The sequence below is a fragment of the Podarcis bocagei genome (genome assembly GCF_964188305.1).
Source record: "Podarcis bocagei genome assembly, chromosome: 13".
In the NCBI taxonomy this organism is placed as follows: domain Eukaryota; kingdom Metazoa; phylum Chordata; class Lepidosauria; order Squamata; family Lacertidae; genus Podarcis; species Podarcis bocagei.
In genome coordinates, this window is record NC_138138.1 from 50,813,405 (window position 1) to 50,819,404 (window position 6,000).

Sequence of the window (6,000 nt, forward strand, 5' to 3'; positions counted from 1 at the left end):
AGGGGGGAGAGACCCCGAACCACCCAGGAGGTCGTTCAGAGGGCACTGGCAGTGGGGGTGAGGCTGGAAGGACGTCCGTGGAGCAGGGAAGAAGGGCGTGGAGGGCGCGAACCAGCCGGGGGCCCCTCCTTCCTTCCCAGAGAAGCAGCGCGGGCGCAATCCACGCCTCCGCCAGGAGGAGGAGCCGAACCTATGGAGGTTGGAGGTGCAAGGGCTCAGTCAGCGACCAGAGCCCTAGCACCGGCAGCAGTGAAAGCGAAGCCTCCTAGAGGGAACAGGAAGTGTTATGTCTGTGAGGAACCAGGGCATATGGCAAAAGAGTGTCCCCAGAGGCCCCACAAGCTCACTGCAGCCTCGGCAATGGTGACTGCAGCAACGCAGCAAGCAGGACCACAGCAGGGAAACGACGCAGTCTGGCTGGAGGAAGAGGCACTGGGGCCCAGCCAGACGTGTTAGTGACGCAGTCCCCAGAGATTTTACAGCCCGTGAACCCCCTCCCGCCCAAACCAGTAGTGAGGCTCACAGCATCTCTCCAGCTGCCCAATGGAATCACCATAGACGTGCCAATCACCATCGACTCAGGCAGCAATGCGGACTTTATAGGACAGGACTTTGTCGACAGGCACGCTGTGCAGTTGCTGCCGGCCACACTGCCCCTGCAGGTTGTCACGGTGGATGGCAGGGAGCTGCTCGGGGGGCAAGTGGTGAAGCAGACGCCACCAATGGTGATGCGACTTGGGAATCACAGAGAAATCATCAGCTTCAACGTCACTCAACTATCTGACACGCCCGTTGTATTGGGCATGAGTTGGCTGGACAAGCACAGCCCAACGATGGCTTGGTACCAGAGGCAGCTGACCTTCGGCTCTTCCTTTTGTGCTGAACACTGCATAGTGCCCAGGCAGGAAGGAGAGGAAGAGGAGTCACAGCTGCTGCTAGGCACGCTGCAAGCGATTCCCCACAAGTACGCTGAATTTTTGGAAGTTTTCTGCGAGAAGGAGGCAGACAGGCTACCCCCTCACAGACCATATGACTGCAAAATTGACCTGCTGCCGGGGGCGGCGCTGCCTAAAGGGAAACTGTATTCCATGTCAGAGGACGAACTGCAAGAACTCAAGGAGTTCATTGATCATAATTTGCAGCGCGGCTTCATCCGGGAGTCCAAGGCAGTGGGGGGCAGTCCCGTATTCTTTGTTAAGAAGCGGGACACGCCCCAAAAGAGACTCGTAGTGGATTACAGGATTTTGAACAGTGTGACTAGGCCATCGGACTTCCCCATGCCCCGACTTGACGACCTCCTCGCGAAGGTACGGAAGGGCAGAGTGTTCACCAAGTTGGACCTGCGGGGGGCGTATAACCTCATTCGCATGCGGGAGGGTGATGAGTGGAAGACAGCCATGTTCACGCCCCTGGGGACCTACGAATATAGAGTTATGCCTTTTGGATTGCAAAATGGCTCCCACGTTTTTCAAGCATTTATGCATCACGTGTTGGCGGGACTGCTCTACAAGACGTGCGTCTGTTTCTTAGATGACATCCTGATCTTTTCGGAGTCGCAGCAGGAGCATGACGGGCACGTCAAGGAAGTGCTGAGCAGGCTAAAGCAACATAGGCTCTACGCCAAGCTGGAGAAGTGCCAATTTGACGTGACGGAGGTGGATTTTCTGGGCTACAAGCTGTCTGACAAGGGGCTCGCCATGGACAGCGCCAAGGTTCGAGCGGTGTTGGATTGGAAGAGCCCGCGCAACCGGAAGGAGGTCCAACGGTTTGTCGGCTTTGCGAACTTCTATCGCAAGTTTATCAAGGGCTTCGCGATGCAGACGGCGGCCATCACTGACACGCTTAGCTCCAAGAAAAAGAAGTTCATTTGGACAGAGCAGGCGGAGCAGTCCTTTCAGGCACTCAAGCGTCTCTTCGCGTCGGAAGAGCAGCTGCTTCATGTCAACCCCAGCAAGCCGATGAGGGTGGAGACAGACGCTTCGGACAGAGCCGTGGGGGCGGTCCTGCTGCAGAAAGACCCGCAGGGGGTGTGGCGACCGGGAGCGTTTTACTCCAGGAAGCTCAGCAAGTCCGAGCAGAACTACACCATATGGGACAGGGAGTTGCTGGCAATTCATGCAGCGTTCAAGGCGTGGAGGCACTTTCTGATCGGCGCCAAGCACACGGTGCAGGTTTGCACGGACCACAAGAATCTAGAGCACTGGCGCACGGCACAGTTCCTGAACCAGAGGCAGATACGTTGGGCTGAGTTCTTTGCGAACTTCGACTTCCGAATAGAGTATGTCCCGGGGGACACCAACATCATGGCAGACGCTCTCTCCCGTAAGCCACAGTATCTGGAGGACGCAACACCAGCGGCCGCCATGCACATCTTCGCACCGACAGTGTGGGCGTGCGCCGCGGCGACCGTGGACCTAGAGGCGGTACGGCGAGCGTTGCAGGGGGACTCCTTCGCACAAGCAAAGATGGCAGAGGTGCAAAGGGGCAAGGCAGCGGCCGACGGTTTCCAGCTAAGAGATGGATTGCTCATCCGTAAAGGGGCCATCTACGTGCCGGGAGACGAACTTCGAGCCAAGGTGCTGCAGCAGCTGCACGACGCGCCCACGGCCGGGCACTTTGGCAAGGAGAAGACGGTGGAATTAGTAGCCAGGGATTTCTGGTGGCCTGGAATGAGAGGGGAGGTCGCAGACTACGTGGCGAGGTGTGACACCTGCCAGAGGGCCAAACCAGTGCACAAACCGCCGGCCGGACTGTTGGAGCCGCTGCAAACTCCGGTAGAACCTTGGGAAAGGGTGGCCCTGGACTTTGTCACGGATCTGCCCAGCTCAAGGGGCAAGACGGCAGTGCTGGTGGTGGTGGACCTGTTTTCCAAGATGGCGCATTTCATTCCGTGTGCTAAGGTGGCCACGGCGGAGCAAACCGCCAAACTGTTCATAGACCACGTGTTCAAGGTTCACGGTCTGCCACGGTCTATTCTGTCCGACCGCGGGCGGCAGTTCATCTCGAACTTCTGGCAGAAGCTGATGGGCTTCCTGAACGTCAAGATCAACCTGGCGTCGGCGAGACACCCGCAGACCAACGGGCAAGCGGAGCGGGTCAATGCCATCATGCAGCAGTACCTGAGATGTTATGCAAATCAACAGCCTGCGACGTGGGTGGATTACCTGCCGCTTGCAGAGTTCGCCTACAACAACACGAAGCACGTATCCACGGGGGTCACGCCGTTCTTCGCCAACAACGGGAGGCACCCCAGAACCTTCCCGGGACTGGAAAGAATGGGGGAGGGGGAGCCGCAGACAGCAGATGCGTTCGCGTCGGAGCTGCAGGAAGTCCACGATCAGCTGAGGCGCCACCTGGAGCTGGCCAAGCACGCATACAAGGTACAAGCAGACAAGCACAGAAGGGTTGGAGAAGAGCTCCACGTGGGAGACTGGGTTTGGTTAGCGGCCCACGCAGTGCCGGCCAGGTCGTTGGCCAAGAAGAAACTAGGGCATAAACAACTGGGGCCCTACCAAGTCGAAGAGCAGGTCAACCCGGTAGCTTTCAGACTGGCACTTCCGGAGGGTTCCAGAATGCATCCGGTATTCCACAGATCGGTGCTCACTCCCTACAAGGCACCGCACAGGTTCCAGGAACCCGGAACGGCGCCGAGTCCGGCCAGAGACAGAACAGGACACGCGGGAGCGGCACAGAAGGAACGCATCAACGAAGTCACGGAGATTTTGGACTCCAGATGGGGGGAAGAGGGGGTAGAATACTTTCTCGCCAAGGAGGGCACCCCGGCCAGTGCGAACAGCTGGGTGCCGGGATACGCCTTAGACGAACCTCTGCTCAAAGACGAGTTTCATGCCCTCTTCCCACATAGACCTATGCCAGCAGACTTTTTCGACGACTGGCTTTTCACACCCACGCTTTCGGCCAGCACGTTCCGGGGGTTCGACTCGGACGAGGAACCAACGCGAGACGTCCGTTCCCCGGAGGGGTCACCCTCGGGATCTGTCTCAGAACCCTCGTATTGGTGGGACGATAGGCCAGAGGAGCAGTTCCGCAGAAAGTGGCTGGACTGCTCAGGACGAGCAACGCCGCCAGGAGGAAGTGAGGGAGAGACGGACATGGACATTTTCGGGGACGACCCTGGTTTCGAGCACGGCGGCACAGAGATGGAAGCGGAGGTGACCGTCGTCGACGAGAGCAGGGAGGAAGTCCCGGAAGAGTTCAGATGGAGGCCCGCCACGGGAAGCGACCGATATCCGACGTTCGTCCCTTTGCAACAGCAGCGCCCAGCTCCAGCACCGGAAGGAGGGGAGGGGGGACTGGGGGGCTTCGAGGGGGGGATGGATGTCAGGGGTTTAGGAGCAGAGGCACGGGCAAGGGAGGAGACAGAGAGCGAAGGGGAGGAGGCAGAAGAAAAGATGAGTGATGACGACGACCCGAGATCTCCCAGTCTTTCCAGTGAATCAGAGGATTCACAGAAAGGAGCACCAGTGGCCAGGGCAAGGGGGGAGTCTAGGGGGGCACCCCAGGAAGATAGAGCCAGAGGGGACTCAGGGGGGAGCAGCTGGAAATCGGGACCAGCGTCACCGCCAGGAAGCAGGGAAGAGAAAGGGAGCCAGGGGGGAAGCGCTGGCAGCTCACCACAGGAGGGAGGGCATGAGTCAGGAGTGGCCACGCCTCCATCGGGGAGCGAAGAAACGGTTAAGAGGAAAGTGGAAGGTTGGGCGCGCGCGCCAAGTTCAAATGCAGAGGAAGGCGGCGCAGTAAGCAGCCCCGAAAGGGAACCAGGTCCTAAAGCCCGGCGCAAGGAGGCAGGAGGGTCCGGTTCAGCGTCAGAAGAATCCCGGAAGGAAGAAGCCCCGGGGGGTAGAGGGACCCAGAGGAGGACAGTCAGGCGGAAAAGGTGGAGCAAGGCTAGGATATTAAGTTGGTGCACACGGGGCGGAGACTCAGACGGAGCTTCGCCGATCTAGCTACTAGACGTAGAGTTTGCGCGCAGCAGCGTGAGAATGGAAACTGTAATTCAATAAAGACTTTTACTTAATGATCGCTGGCTAGCGTGATCCTCTGTGAGCTAGGATCTTCAAGCAGCTCTGACAGATAATATTCATGTATTCATAATTCAGTTGAATATTATATTTATACGTGCCTTTGAAACCAACTGGCTCACAAAGCAGCTGAAAATTACAGTCCAAACAGCAGCAGAACAATTTATTTTCGGTACAGTATCTGGATATTTTTAAGGCTCTCTTTCAGACCCTGGAAGCCAGTACCATGTTCTGGGTTCTTTCTCCAGCAGGAGGCGCTGCAGATGGAGCTTGGGAGCTGGTCAAGATGCCAAGCCACAAAAGCCATCCTTCCACTTATCTGCACATTTCACCAAGTAAGAAAACACGGGGACAAACAATTGCAGGGTTTATTTTTTGCGTTTGAATAAAGAGCAAGCCAGGAAAAGCCACAACGGCAACCACAGCAACTGCCGGTGTGATTCATTTGCTCTAACTAACAAAAGGTTTGCCGACTTCACCAACACAATGCGCAAATCTGGTCATTATGGAGGACGCAAGTGCAAGTTTTTCTTCTGGGAAATGCTAATGTTTTAGGGAACTTGAAATGGATACCGCGAGAAACCCAGCAGTCTGTTCACAGGGCAGGGGAGAAAAGGTGTCTATCCATTAGAGGGAAAGCAACAAAGACATAATCCCCGTGACGGGGTGAGCTCCCGTTGCTCGGTCCCTGCTCCTGCCCACCTAGCGGTTCGGAAGCACATCAAAGTACAAGTAGATAAATAGGTACCGCTCCGTTGGGAAGGTAAACAGCGTTTCTGTGAGCTGCTCTGGTTCTGCAGAAGCGGCTTAGTCATGCTGGCCACGTGACCCGGAAGCTGTACGCCGGCTCCCTCGGCCAATAAAGTGAGATGAGCGCCGCAACCCCAGAGTCGGTCACGACTGGACCTAATGGTCAGGGGTCCCTTTACCTTTTAACAAAGACATGTGAAGCCAGCCA